The sequence below is a fragment of the Antechinus flavipes genome, chromosome 5, assembly GCF_016432865.1.
Source record: "Antechinus flavipes isolate AdamAnt ecotype Samford, QLD, Australia chromosome 5, AdamAnt_v2, whole genome shotgun sequence".
Lineage (NCBI taxonomy): Eukaryota > Metazoa > Chordata > Mammalia > Dasyuromorphia > Dasyuridae > Antechinus > Antechinus flavipes.
In genome coordinates this window covers 112,818,161-112,834,297 of record NC_067402.1, presented here as the reverse complement: position 1 = coordinate 112,834,297, position 16,137 = coordinate 112,818,161, and the positions used below count along the sequence as shown (strand labels likewise).

The following is a 16,137-nucleotide window of genomic DNA, read 5'->3' as shown; positions in this document are numbered from 1 at the left end:
TATTAGATAATAATGTAGTCATGTGGGTATTGAAGTGGGTAACCATCTGGACTCAGTGAAGAGTTGTCAATGGTTCAAATTCATCTCATATTTATATTGGTATTATCTAATCTGTACCACACTTTTCCATAAGAATAGATATTTGTGAAAAACTTTATTAAAATGTAGACAAACTATATTCACAGCTTTGTCTTCATTTATTTGGTTAGTAATCCTGTCAAAAAAAAGGAAATGAGGTTAGTTTGCCACTTGGGTTCATTATAATCAGTGTTTCTAGGTGTTTCCTAACTATCTTTATCTGATCTAGATAATTAAAGTTGAGTTCCCTGGATCACTGCTTGCAGATTATTTTTTTCTCTTTTTGAAAATTGGGACATATTTGTTCTTGTGGTATCTTTTCCATTTTCTATGATCTTTAAAATATTGCTGTTATTGGTTTATTAATTATGTCTCCTAGTTTTTCAGAACCCACAAAGATTGTTCTTGTGTGCCAAGTGACTTGAATTTGTCAAGGATAGATACATATTCATTTACTATCTTATTTAATTTGGATAGTAACTCCCATTTTTCTCATTTTTGTTCTTTTCATTTCCTGTATACATCATTCTCTTTTGTAAAAGAAAAAAAATGAATTGATTAGTTTCCTTTCTTTTTGTTGTCAGTTACCATGGTCCCATCCACCTCAAAAAGTCCATTAAGATTTTTTCACTTTCCACTACGTAAAAAATTATTATTATGAATTTTTTGTAGTTCTTTGTTTTCCTCAGATTACTTTAAAGGACCATGATGTACTCTTTATTTTTGCCTTCAGTTATCTGGCTTTGTTTCCATTTCCATTTCCTTTTTAAATCTTAAAAATAGTTGGAGAGTTCCCTGTGTATCCATATCCATCTTTTCTAACAAACCTTATTTTTTCTTATTGGATTTGTTTCCCTTTGTGTTTTCAAAATTTCATTCTTGAGCACCTCTTATCCTTTGGGGCATTTTAGTCTTTGTAATTCTTTCTATCTTTACAATGAAATCTTTGAAATCTGCTTTTTCTAAATCTAAGGTACATGCTAGGCTACGTTCATATTTCTTCTCTACCAAAAACCTTGAGATGGATGGAGAAACTGCTACTCCCTACAGTTCTAGAGCTGAGTTTTTCTTTTCATCTCCTTTTTCTTTTCTTACCACCCTAAGTATTAGAGAGAAATTGTAGGGGTGAATTGCTTGGGGGAAAATTAATAATTGCCTACAGTCATTTAAAATATGTTGGGGGAGTCATTTGATTTTTTTTTAATTTTTATTTATTTTTTTATTTTTATTTTTATTTTTTTAATAACTCTTTATTGATAGAACTCATGCCAGGGTGATTTTTTACAACATTATACCTTGCATTCACTTCTGTTCTGATTTTTCCCCTCCCCCCCCCCCCCGATGGCAAGCAATCCTTTACATGTTGAATAGGTTACAGTATATCCTGGATACAATATACGTGTGCAGAACCGAACAGTTTTCTTGTTGCACAGGGAGAATTGAATTCAGAAGGTATAAATAATCCGGGAAGAAAAACAAAAATGCAAGCAGTTTATATTCATTTCCCAGTGTTCTTTCTTTGTGTGTAGCTGCTTCTGCCCATCCTTGATCAATTGAAACTGAATTAGCTCTCTTTATCGAAGAGATCCACTTCCATCAGAATACATCCTCAAACAGTATCATTGTTGAGGTGTATAATGATCTCCTGGTTCTGCTCATTTCACTTAGCATCAGTTCATGTAAGTCTCGCCAGTCCTCTCTGTAGGGGGAGTCATTTGAAAAGAGAGTTGTTTTTTTTTCTTTTTGTGAATTTCAAAGTCCTATAAAAATATGAATTATCAGTAAGTATCCTTTAAAAATAGTTCTCTGCTAATAAAGATGGTATGGAACAGAATTCTGAATAGTATCCTCCTCCCTAAACAGTGCCCCTGGAAACTTGAAAAAATTTTCTGATGACAGCTTACATTTGAATTACTTTGTTTCTAGCAAAAGTCAAATGGATAACATACATCTGCACGAGCTTTTCATTGGTATAATAAGTGTGTATTTTTATAAAATTAATTATTGGAATTGTAAAGCTAAAGCTGCTTCCCTAAGTGGTTTTTCTAGGGGATAGGGACTAGGACCTTTGATAACATTGGTACAAATAGTGAGCTCCTATTTACAATTCTCTTTTCCAAGGTAGGTTTGATTCTGAAATTTGACTTTCTAGAGCATTTTAAAACATTACTTTTGATTAGCTAAATTGATATCATCATTCAGTACAAATAGCTCTTTGCCAGTTTTCACCTAGCCTTTTTGTTTTGCTATTTCTCCTAAGATTGGTCTTGATATATGAAGGGAAAAAATCCTCAAAATTTTAAGATTTTGTACTAAAATGTTTTAGGGTATTCTAAAGCCTAAAAATTTTCAATTATCAGTTGAAGAAAGTGACACTAATGCTGCTATAAGCAAATCCTATAATTTCCCCCTAAGCTTTCCTTAATATTTATCTTTTTAAATTCCTACAGCAGTCAGTTTTAAAATTGCATCTAAATTTTAAATCAACACTGTAAAGAGCTTGCACAATGCTTACACTCAACTTTTCCATGAAATCACTTTTGTAATAACATTTTATATTCTGAATGTCATCTTTCACTGTTGATCTTTCCTTGTTGATCAGGCAAAACAATCTTGAAATTATTAAGAAGCACTAACTTCCTTAAGTTGAGCCCTGCAGTTGTCCATCAGCTAACTTGCTCTTTATCATGTTCTGAAATGATCTTTTACTGATAACACATTACAGAACTATATTACTTATGAAACATTATCTGATTTTCTGTTCATTAACAATTGTGAAATTTTCTAATTATCAAAGAGTTATGTTACAGGTACTTGAAGCATTCATGAAAAAACTGATAGGCTTTCTGTTTTTTCTTTAACGTAGAGATATTTGGTCCATAGATATCCTATAGGAGTAATAGATGGAAATTATTGCTCAAACTGACTATGTTTAGTTCATATTTTGAAATTATTCAAGAGATAGTACTTCAGAAATGAGTTCCTGAAAAGCCATAGACTTCTTTTGAAATGTCATATTTTGCTGTTTTACCCCAGCTATATCTATCTTCTAATGGAAGATCTTTTATCCTCCGAGGATAGCTGTGTTGTCTTTAGATAAAAATTCAACTAGTCAGGTTCCCTAAGGAGTTACTTAGTTTCCAAATTAGATTTGAAATTAGGAAGGTGTAGGTTCATATTTTGCCCTGGACATTGATGTACCTATGAAATAATGTTCGTTGATAAAGTAACAGATTTTAAACTTCCTGAGGGCAAGAATTATTTGGGTTTTTTATACTCCCCTTCCTTTCTGTTTGTCTTTTGAATATAAAAGCATTATCCATTTTTATTTGATATATTGTAATGAGAAATAATTTTCATAATAGAGGATTAAGAATAAAATTATTCAGGTTGAGAAACAACAAAGATCATAAAAGCTTTTTTTCACTAACTTATCAAATTACAGTTTTGATCAAGATATAAAAATGTGGTTTTTGATATATGGAGTATTTAAAGTTTTGGAACATACTATTATTTAAAGGTTTTGTTGTTTTTTGTCTCCCCCCTACCCCTCTAAATGACTTGATAATTTACTTAGGCATAAAAGAAAAGAAATAAATCTGGCTTTAAGAATTTGTGAGCCCTGTATGTTTTCTAATTTAAATTGCTTGCTTATTTAATTACTTGGCTGTCCTACAGAAACAATTTTCATTTTAAAGATCTAGATAAGTTCTTAACATAATTTTATTAAGCTTTCTTCCAGCTGAAGTGGAAACAAAGCAGATGCAGTAGTCTTTTCTATCTATTAATAATACTACTGGCAATTTGAAATTTTACAAATAAAGTGACTGTGACTTTGACCAGAGACTCCATTACTAGGTTTATGCCTTAAAGAAGCTATTGATAAGAACAAAATCCCCATATATACACGACGATAGTAGCATTTTTTTGTGGTATCAAAGAACTGGAAACAATAGAATTTCATTGATTGGGAAATGGTTAAACAAATTGTGGTTTATGAATATAATGGGATATTAATGTTGTTAGATATGATGAATATAATAAATACAGAAAAGCATGTTAAGTTCTGCATGATTTGATATAAATTGAAGTGAAATAGTCAAAAAACCAATCTACATATCTATAGCACTGTAAATGTAAAGAACATATATACACATGCAAAAGACAAAAGTAAATGCAACAAAATTATAAAAAACAAGCAGCATTTAAATGAAGAGATATGAGAAGATATTGCACGTTGCACATGCTTTCAGACTTTTTGCAGTGTATTGATTGATGGTATTGATATTGATCCCTCCCTTTCTCCTTAAAAATACTTCTAAATTCCAGATCATGAACTCTTGAGTACAATTGGAAACATATTTTTTCACTTTCACTTTCTTTTTCTTTTGCTACAGTATTAATATGGAAATGCTTTTTTCATGCTTCACATGTTTTATAAATGTCATATTGCTTGCCTTCTCAATGGGTAGGGAAGGGGAGAATTAGGAACTCAAATTTAAAAACTGAATATTAAAAAATAAAAAGCTTGGGGAAAAAATACTATTATATAACATTGTTTTCTAAGAGGAAGAAGAATCCTAGAGAAAATTATGATGGTGTAAAAACCAAAAGACATCAGTGAAAAGTTATTTAATATTATACTGCTTACATATCACAATCTGCGTTTTATTTATTTTTTTCTTTGAGACCCTTTTACTTTGATTCTTTTGCAACTTAAACTCTCTTATCTATGATTGTTCTCTAGTTTGAACTGCTGCAGTGTTTTTCTTTTCATATCAGTCATGTAATTATTATAGAGATTTTACTTTTTTGAAATTTAAGGAAATTGACATAGTTTTACATTCAAATGTTGAAATTTTCAAATGATTATAACAATTCTTAAAGTATTCCAATTTTCAAAAAGTTCAATTTGGAGGGGGCAATTAACTTATTTTTGTTCTTACTAAAATTAACAGTATTTAGTACTATAGTAAATATTACAGTACTTTTAACTTTCACATATGATCAGTTGGAGCAAGCATCTTGATGATAAAGATCATCTATATCATTAATCTGTGCTGATTAATCATAGTGGTAGATTTTTTTTGAGTTTCTCACTAAGCAGTAATTCAAATTTGAATTTATTTGTACATTCTGTATCAATTGATGGGCCTGTCATTTAGAATAAATTCATTTTTAGTGTCACTTTGATTATTGTGGTAAATTTAATAATGTCATTTTTTTAAAAAATTGCACAACCTATCCATGAGCAGTTAATAGTCTTAAAATTATTTAGATCAACCTATAAAGAGTATTTTGTAGTTGTAATTACATAATTCTTGTCTATATCTTGATAGTAGATTTCCAAATATTTTATATGTTGTATAGTTATTTTGAATGTAATTTCTGTTTCTTCTTTATGGATTTTGTTGGTAATAAGAGAGGGAAAGGAATACATATTTAATTAGCACCTACTGATATGCCAAGTACTGTGCCAGGTTCTCAAATACGTAATATATAGAAGTGCTGAAAGAAATCAGCAAGTTTGCTGAATTTATTATTTCAATTGATTTTTGGTTGATTCTTTAAATTTCTCTAAATGTACTGTCATCTACAAAAAGAGGTGTTTTTTTTTCTGCTCTTTGCCTTTGTTCCCGTGATTTTTTTTCTTATCGCATTTCTATAGTAGCATTTCTAGCACTGTTAGGTTTTATTTTTTAGTATCTTTTGATATGATTATGTAGATTTTGATATTATTTATGTGGTTTATTAAATTTATAATTTTAGTTGAATGGGACCAATCCTGCTTTCCTGGTAAAAATCCAACATGGTCATAGTGTATAATCTTGTCAGTGTTTTTGTAGTCTCTTTGCTTATATTTAATATTTTTATGTCATTGATATTGACCTTCAGTTTAACATTTTCCCCCCCTTTTGTTAAGATAATTAGTAGCACAGTGGAGGGAGTGCTGGCCTGGAATCACGAAGACCTGAATCCAAATCTGGTCTCAAAAGCTTCCTAGTTGTGTGATGCTGGACAAATCACTTTCTTTCTTAGTTTCTTGAATTGTAAAATGGAGATCATAATAAGACCTGTTTGCCAGGGTGTTTGGGGGATCAATGAGATAATATTTATAAAGCTTTTAACTTAGTATATAGCACATAGTACTTATGTGCCAATTAATAAATTCTTCTTTTCCTTTCCTCTTCCACAGTTGTATCAAAGAGTTTGAAGAGTTTCCTTTTTTCCCTATGTTTACAAAGAGTTTATAGCATACTGGAGTTAAGTGTTTTTGAATGTTTCATAGAATTAATTTCTCTATAAAATTTTTTTTGAATCTTTTTTTTAATAGCACTATAGTTTTTCCCCAATATCCTTCTACCTTCCTTCCCAGAGAATACTATTTTTTTTTTTAAGAAATAAAAAGGAAAAAAAAAAGCAAAAAGAGGAGGAAATGAGCATAACTGATTAGTGTGTCAAAAAAAAAGTCTGAAAACGTATGCAATGCTCACTTCTACAAAGGAATGGTATAGGAAGTATTTTTTCATATCTCTTCTTTTAAGTTATGCTTATTCTTTATAGTTTTACAAAATTCACTTTTGGTTGCTGCTGTTATTGATCTTTCAGTTTCTTATTGTTTTAATCATCATGCATGTTGTTTCCAGGGCTCTCATTACCTCTCTATATATCAGTTCATATAGATCTGCTTCTGTCTATGCTTATCTGTAATAGTGCCATTTGTCATTCCATTATATTCACGTACCATGGTTTATTTAGCCATTCACTATTCGAATGGGCATCTGTTTTGTTTTCACTTCTTTGCTACTGCGAGTGTTGCTGCAACTATTTTCACATATAAGAAGACTTTTTTTTTCCCAGTAATATGTAATAATCCTAATAATGATATTTCTAGGTCAAAGCTTATGAATATTTTGGTCACTTAATTTGCATTATTACAAATTATTTTCCACAATGGTTGTACTGATTTATAGCACCATCATCTGTGTGCTAGTGTGTGCCTATTTTTCCACAACTACTTCCAAGACCAACCATTTCCGTATTTGGTCATTTACACCTCTTTGGAGCTTATGAAGTGAAACTTCAAGGTTGCTTTAATTTTATTAATAATTTGAAACATTCTTTCAGTAAAAGTTAGAATATACTTCTAAATCCATCTGGTCATGAAGCATTTAAAAATACTTATTTTTTCCAGTTATTTGTTAAAAAAAAACAATTTTTAACATTATTAAAATTTTGAGGTTGAAATTCTCTCTATTTTACCTTTTTCTCTCTTCCTGAGATGCTAATCTGATCCAATTATGCATGTGGAGTCATGTAAAACATATTTGTCTGTTGTAAAAGAAAACAGACTCAACCCATTCCTACCTCCCCCAAGAAAGAAAAACAGGGAAAGTAAAAAAATTTCCTTCAATCTTCATTTAGACTCCATCAGTTACTTCTCTGGAGATGAGAAAACATTTTTCATTGCATAAATACTTTGAAATTGTCTTGGGTCATTGTGTTCTGAGATTAGCTAAATCATTCATGGTTTATCATTTCATAATACTATTGTTAATAGATATACTTTTCTCCTGATTCTTCTTACTTCACTTTGCCTCAGTTCATGTAAGTCTTTTCAGATTTTTTGTAAGCAACCCACTTATCACTTCTTAAGGCACAATAGTATTCTATCACAATCATATACCACAACTTGTTCAGCCATTCCCCAATTGAGGACATAAAGGTCAGCTTGGTATTGTTTTATCTTTTTTTATTTTTATTTTATTTTTTTCTAAATCTTAACCTTTGTTATAACAAGGCAGTAGTCTGATTATACAGTTGATTCGGGAGTGACTCCTGTATCAATAACAAGTCATTTCTGTTAAAATATAGAGAGTGTGTGTGTGTGTGTGTTGTGTGTGTGTGTGTGTGTGTGTGTGTGTTTTGGTACTTGTCATTTTCAGCATCAGACTCCCCTCTTCTTCTTTAAAAATCATATACCTTAATATTCTTAATAGCTAATACTCATGATAACTAACATTTATATAGCATTTTAAGGGTGTTGTTTTTTTTTTTTTTTTGCTGAGACAATTGGGGTTAAATGACTTGCCCAGGGTCCACAGCTAGAAAGTGTTAAGTGTCTGAGGTCACATTTGAACTCAGGTTCTCCTGACTTCAGGGCTGGTGCTCTAACCACTGAGCCACCTAGCTGCCCCAAGCACTTTCCTTTTGCTTAATATCTCATTTAAGTCTCACAACAGTTCTGCTAGATCGCTGATATTGTTAATTGTTTCTAATATACAGATGAGAGCACTGAGACATAGGGAGATTAAGTGACATTCCCAAGATTACATAGGTAGTAAAAATGAGGCCATGTTTGAAATCAGATTTGATTCTGGCCCAAGTACTTTATTCATGGAACTACCCAGCTGTACTATTTAATTCTTAGAGTAGGAGTAGTTTATCAATACCTTATCAATGAGTATTAAATCTCTTAACTTGTCAAAGAAGAGTTCAAGAAATTATTTCAGAGACTTGTTAGAGCTTAAAAACTGAAAATGTTTTTTAAAAATACATAATATTCTTGCCTCTTTTCAAATGATTAAATATATGGACCAGGCTATCTGATTTTTATGCCATTAACATTGAAGCTGGCAACTTTAGCAAATTGTTAGCAATATGTCCTGGGGAAAAATCAAGTTGCTTTTCATTTTGAATAGATGTAATTTGGTAATATCTTGAGAAACACTGTACCATTCTTTTGATACCAGGTATAAATCCTTCTAATTATATTTCAGTTGTGAAAATTGAACTTAAAGCATGAGACCATTTTTGTTGTCACTTTATTCAATTGGTTTTTAATATCTAATTAATGTAAGAAAAATGATCAATTCAGGATGTATGTGCATATGTAAATGTGTCTACACACTTATTCACATACTCACACATGGCACTAGATCAATTTAAACTAAACTACTTTTCTTTAGTGGTCATCTCTATTCCTGTACTTGAGGCAAGAGAGCAAGTCATAATTTTTAAAATATATTTATTAGTTTCTCCATTATGTCTTCCTGTTGGAGACATAGTAGTACAATGCTAATCACTTTTTTTTCCTTGATATTCTCTTTTCTCTAGATTTTTAAGATACCACTTTCTCTATTTCTTATTTGACTGTACTTTCTCAGTCTCCTTCCCTGAATCTTCATGCAGGTCATAGCCATTAATTGTAGTGTCCTATAAGTTACTGTCCTGGGCCCTCGTCTTTCTCTATACTGCTTTACTTCATGACTTCATCACCTCCCATGGATTTAATTGTCATCTCCTTGCTGATAATTCTCAGATCTACTTATACATTCCTAATCTTTGTATTGAACTACAGTCTCACACTTCCATTGCCTTTGGGCAATCTTGAGCTGGATGTTAAATAGACATTTTAAACTTTCTCCCTAATGGAATTTATCTTTCTCCCTAAACCCTCTCCCCTCTTAACTTCTTTGTTACAGTTTTTGGTACATCACCGAACCAGACTTTCAGATTCACAAACTAGATGTCATCTTCAACTCTGAATATTTCTTTCCCTACTGCAGACCTTCCTTCATGTCTGGACTATTGCAGTAGTTTGCCTAAACTATTGCAGTATTCTGCCTGAACTGTTGTAACTTCTTGACATAGGTTTCTGCCCACTGTGGTTCATCATCTTTTCAGTGCCAAAGTTATTTTCCTAGTCCTGATCTCACCATTTTTCTCCCTACTTAAACACTAAAGCTGTTTTCCTTATTTCTTTCCCACAATTATAGACCTATTACTTGAATCAAAAACAATGAGAAGAACTTGTTGTACATAATAGATAAAACACAACTGTAAATCATGTAATCTGGTATTTTCTATGCACAAATAAGCCTTACTTTTCATCATAATGCCCTTCTGGCAGCTAAACTGCAAAACAAATCATCATAAAGTTAGAGTGTATTTTTCCATAAATATAATGCAACAATTTGGGGTGGTATTCTTGACCAAAGTCTCAATATAAAAGTCATAAATAAAATGTAACTTGGGCAAAAAACATAGACACTGTCCCATTATGGTATAGAAATTTTCTTTTTTTCTTCCAGATTTTAATTTCTATTTATTTAATATTGTATTTTTCACAATTAAATGTAAAAACTTAAAGCATTCATTTGCAAAATTTTTGAATTCTAAATTCTTTCTATCTCTTAACCTCATTGAGAAGGCAAGCAACTCGATATAGATTATATGTGTGTAGTCATGCAAAAAATTTCCTTATTGGTCATGTTGTGAAAGAAAACAAAGCACACCTCCCTCCCTCCCAAAAAAAACTATGCTTTAATCAACTTTCAGGTGCCATCAGTTTTTTTCTTCCTGGAGATAGGTAACATTTTTCATCATAAGTCCTTTGAAATTGTCTTGGATCACTGTATTGGTCAGAATAGCTAAGTCATTTACAATTGATCATTGCACACTATTGCTATTACTGTGTATAATGTTCTTCTAGTTTTGCTTATTTCACTTTGCATCAGTTCAGGTAAGTCTTTTCTGAAATCTGTTCATAATTTCTTATTACTCAATAGTGTTCCATCACATTTATGTACAACAATTTGTTCATCTGTCCTCCAGTTGATGATCAACCCTTCAATTTCCAATTCTTTGTAACCACAGAAAGAACTACTATAAATACTTTTGTACATATAGGTTCTTCTCCTTTCTGTTTTTTTTTTTTTTTTTTTTTTTAATCTCTTTGGGATATAGACTTGGTAGTTATATTGCTTGGTCAGAGAGCATATTTTTTATAGACCTTTGGGCATAGTTTTAAATCGTTCTCTAGAATGGTTGGATCAGGATCAGTTCAAAACTTAAATCTTTGGTCTAATTAGTCATTCTGATAATGTGTGAGGTGAGTTCTTTTAATTTGCATTTCTTTGTTCAGTAGAGCTTTTGAGCATTTCATATTACTATAGATAGCTTTGATTCTTTTATCTGAAAACTTTCTGTTTATTTGACCATTTGTCATTTGGAAGTGTTGATTCTGTTCTCTGTGTATTTGAGAAATGAGTTTTTATCAGAGAAACTTGTAAATTTTTTTTCTAACGGTATCGTTACTAACTATATTTCCCTCCGTCCTATTTCCCCTGTTTATTCTACTTTGCTCTTTTCCTCCTGTCTATCATTTCCTTCAATCTTACCTTCCTTCTTATCATACTGCTTCTCTCCTCTTCCCTCCCCTCCCCTTTCTTCCTTCCTATAGGGTAAGATAGATTTCTCTACTCAACTGTATTCCCTCTTTGAGCCAGATCTGGTGAGAGTTTCATTTGCTGTTCCTTACTTCCCCTATCACCTTTTCCTCTATAAAAAACTGTTTTGTATCTCTTTTATGGAGAAATAGTTTTCTCCATTGTTGTTCTTCCTATATATGAATTTAAACTCTCCTATGTACCTTTTTATGTTTCTTTTGAGTATTTGAAAGTTAGATTTTCTATTCAGTTATCACCTTTTCATCAGGAATGCTTAAGAGTCCTCTATTTCATTAAATATCTATTTTTCCCCCTGAAGGATTATATTGTTTTGCTGATTATGTAATTCTTGTTTGTAATCCTAGCTCCTTTATCTTCTGGAATATTTTATTCCAAGATTTTTGATCCTTTAATGTAGCAGCTGCTAAATCTTGTGTAATCTTAGACACATGATAATTTAAAAGGTTTCTTTCTGGCTGCTTTGGAATTTGGTTATAGTATTCTTGGGAGTTTTCATTTTGGGAATCTCTTTCAGGAGGTAATGGGTAGATTTTCTTTTTCAATGTCTATTTTACCCTCAGTACAGTTTTCCATGATGTTTTTTTGAAAGATGGCTGTCTGGGTTCCTTTTTTTTTTTTTTTTTGACCATGGCTTTCAGGTAGTCTAATATACCTTACATTAACTCTCCTGGATTTATTTTCCAAATCAGTTGTTTTTCTAATGAGATATTTCACCTTTTCTTCTATTTTTTCATTTTTTGGAGGAGTTTTTATTTATTGTTTCATGATGTCGTATTAGCTTCTGTTTGTCCAGTTCTAATTTTTAAGGAATTACTTTCTTCAGTGAGCTTTTGTACCTCCTTTTCCATTTAGCCAATTCTACTTTCTAAGGAGTTCTTTTCTTCTGTGTATTTTTGTACATATTTTTCCATTTGTCCAAGTGTACTTTTTTAGTTGTTTGTAAGATTTTTGTGCCTCTTTTTTATCATTTACCATTTGATCTGTTCTATTTCTTAAGGTTTATTTTTGTTTATATATACATGTATTTTCTTTACCCAAGCTGTTGATTCTTTTTTTGTGCTATTCTTGCATCACTGTCATTTCTGTTTTCCAATTTTCCTCTAGTTCTCTTATTTGCTTTTCCTTTTGAGCTCTTTCAGGAATTCTTTTAGGGTCTGAGACCAATTCACATTTTTCTTTGAGGTTTAGACTTGGTTATCATTTTAAACTTCCCTGTCATCAAAGTAACTTTCTGTGGTCAGGATCTTCTTTTGTTGTTTACTTATCTTTGACTTTTAACTTGATGTTACAGTTGTTTTTGGAGTTGCTCATTCTGCTCCCAGAGTGGAGGAGGCACTGTCATAAACTTTGAATGTTTTTGTGCAACTAGTTCTGGGGCTTTATGAGCTTTCAGTTTTTTCAAGGTGATATGATCATATGAAAGGTGTGTTTACTACTCTCCTGGCTTGTTCTCTGGTTTGGGAATGACTAGAAGTACTCTATTGTACCTTGGAACTATGATCAGGGTCCTCACTTCTCTAGAGTCTCAAGCCCTGATTTGCTAGTGCTGGGGCTGGCACTCAGGACTGAGACTTAGATCTGAGTATGGGCAATATAAGAGTCCTGTACCAGTCCCAGCAAAGGCAGCCCTGTAATTTCCATGTGACCAATTGCCCGATTTAGCTGCCATTGCAGTTTATTCTGTCACTTCCAAGGCCTGCTACTGGACTTGTCTGGGCTGATACAACCTGTACTCCTCTCCCACTCTAGCATGATAGACCTTTTCCATTGATTTTCTAAGTTGTCTTAAGCTGGAAAATTGTTTTGCCTCATTCTTTTGTGGGTTCTGCCACTACAGAATTTGTTTTGAGGTGTTGAAGGGGAATTTGGGTGAGCTCAGGCAAATTCCTTCCTTTCCTCTTGGCTTCATTCCATTTTCTTCCTCCCCTCCCTCTAAAAGAAATACCATTAATTAAAGTGCATTATTATGCAACTATGAACTTGTTATGTATAGTTTGACATTTTTTGAAAGTATATATTAAATTTAACATGATAAAAAAAAAGACCCTCTTTTTTTTCTTTCTTCCCTTCTGAACTTCCTTTAATATTAAAGTTGTAGAGGGCTAAAACTATTGAGTCGATGCACTGAGGTCAGGAGTACTTGAGGCTAACTTACTACTGATTGGACAATACTCTATGGGCATATGCTTGGAAAATGGTCCTTCCCACTATCCATGCTGGCTCAATGATTGATGTATAGAGGATTGTAGGAGGGACTACGGGGTGAAGACGAGCCAGAGTCACTCTTTGGCGGTAGACAAGGGAGAAGGCCTTAGAAGAGATTCTGCTTCCATCCTGTTCAGTCCTGTGTCTAAGGACCAAGAATAAAGACAGAGGACTTTTGTTTATCCTGACTCTGGTTGATTCAGAGGTATCCTGGGGTGCTAGCACAGTCGTCACAAATGTAGATGCTCCTTCAAAGTTATGAAACTCCTACTTCCTCAGCTTTCTTAATTCCTGTGACACATTGCTTCACTTTACTTCAGTCACATGTAAGTCATACACAATAAATCTTGCCATTATCCATGTCTCCTCCATTTATTTCTCTACTTATTAAGTACTTTGGCATTCTGTTTTACCATAACCTGCTGTTATTCTGTGCTTCACCCCGCTTATTCCAATTATTTTCTCTTAGCAAAATCTCTGTTTTCCCTTACCTCTTTCACAGGCTGTTAATCCTGCAGTGATTTCACTTTGGCCTCTGTCTAGTAGTTTGCCTTTTCAACTTTACACTATTCTTTGACCAGAACTGAAAAGAATGGGTTTTGGTTTAGATTGGCTTTGATTGCTTTTGGGGAAATTGCAGAGTCTTGTTATTGATGCCAAACTTCCTAAAACAGCAAAGCTCTGTCTTTGGATATACATTTTTTACCTGTGGTCTTTGGTAATAAAACCTGGAATATCAGTGACTCCAAAAAACTGAAAATAAGAATCACCTGGAGAACAGTGGAAAAGTAAATGAATTTTAAGTACTTGTCATGTCCAAAACACTATGTAAGTACTGGGGAAATAAATATTAAAAAAGGATAATTCCTGTTCCCAAAGAGTGCACACAATATATACATTAAATTTAATTTCAGGTTATATGGAAAGATCTCATAATCCTTGACAAAGCAGATGGTATAATAGTTTTTCCTTAATGTCATTTCCACTGATAGTGAAAGTTCCAGGAATTTTGATAACAAGAATTTTCTTTTTTTCAGTAGCTGGCACCTACAGGAACAGTTGCCAAGCTTCAATTCTCTAGAAGTCACCTTTCATGCAGACTCTAGATTTTATTGCCATTACAAAGGCTATTGCATTCCCATTTAGGATTAGAGATAGTCAAGCTGGTTTGTAGTTTGACTTGTCTGGTACATGCTATCTCCCAGTTTCTTCAGTTAGGCTGGCTTGCCTGCCCTGTTGATGCCATATGGTTGTCAGTTGGGAATGACGGGCTCCTTACCACATGAGCCATCTCCTCTAAGGTTAGCTGTGGCAGTTGGTTTGAAACAGGACCAGTGGTGCTGCCACTTTCAGGGCTCTTGTGCCTTTTGATATGGTATAAAGTAGATTGTAGGTGTGAGCAGTGTACAGCATAGAACCAGCAAAGAACTTCCAAAAGGAGTGAGGGTAAAGGATGTCATTAAGAAATTGTATGATAGAGAAATGGGCTGCTCACATAGTGAAGTTGAGGAACAGATAGATAGTCAGAGACGTCTGCCAATGCCCTCTCCATCCATATTGGGGAGAATTGAGGAAGGTCTGTAGCATGTTTTATGGATTTTTTTGTTAACTTTTGAGAGGATGTAGATGGCTGGCCATCTGTTACTTGTGATCATCTAAAGGATGTCCATATTGAAGACATCAGAGGACTGTTATGATGTTGAATTTTTTTGATTTTTCATTTATTACTTTGACTCATTTTCATTTCATTTATCTTATCTTAAACATGGATTCTTTTAATGTTGATGATTTTTGTTCCTTTTCAAGATTTTCTTCTCTTTGGTATTTTTGATTTCAGATATACTAATCTCTCTTTTACTTAGAGAATATTTCCACTGTAGATGCAATTTTTTTTTTTAACATTTGTATGTGGGTTAAAATTGTCCCATCTACCATAAAAGAGACTGAGGTAGATTTCTGAGCCAGTGTTAAATGAAATCTACCTCAAGTCTTCCTCATGATCCGAGATGATTCTTCCTTTTAAGGCCTTATTTTTATATGGCTTAGATAACTAGACAATCAGAAGTACAAGTACCAAGTACAAAATAATTCTGTCAATTGACATATGATACATAAGCTAGGATAAGGAAATTGATATATCAGTAGGGTAACAAGTTGGGTGAAGAAAGGAATATCTCCCCTCAAAATGGATGGTGTTTTTCTTAAGTTAGGCAGGAGGAAATTATAGAAACTATCATAGTTAATGATTTAAGTGGTCATAAGATGGTTACCTGTTCATGTTGGACAAGAAAGAATGGTCTGGAGGTACAAAAATAAATTGGAATGACTTTTCATTTGTTTTTCATTGAGAGCCACTTCTTCCACACTAGGTTTGGTCACTGTGACAAGGAAAAAGAAGGGTACCTCTAGTTAACTTCTTATAATTAACTGTAGTTCACAATTTTAGGGTCTAATTACTTTTCACATTTGCTAAATTAAAAAAAATTTCATTGAGAGTTCTGAATTTGAATCTAAGTTCATTAAGACCTTCATTTCATTTCATTCATTTGAACCTCATAATTTTTTATTTTATAGTTTTTATTTATCTTTTGAACCATTTTGA

General features: G+C 32.6%; 1 protein-coding gene across 2 annotated transcripts in view; it reads left to right on the top strand.

The window, feature by feature from the left end:
* The window catches only part of MKLN1 (muskelin 1), a 230,532-nt gene that overhangs the window by 45,708 nt on the left and 168,687 nt on the right, over positions 1 to 16,137 (top strand). The window lies entirely within an intron of this gene.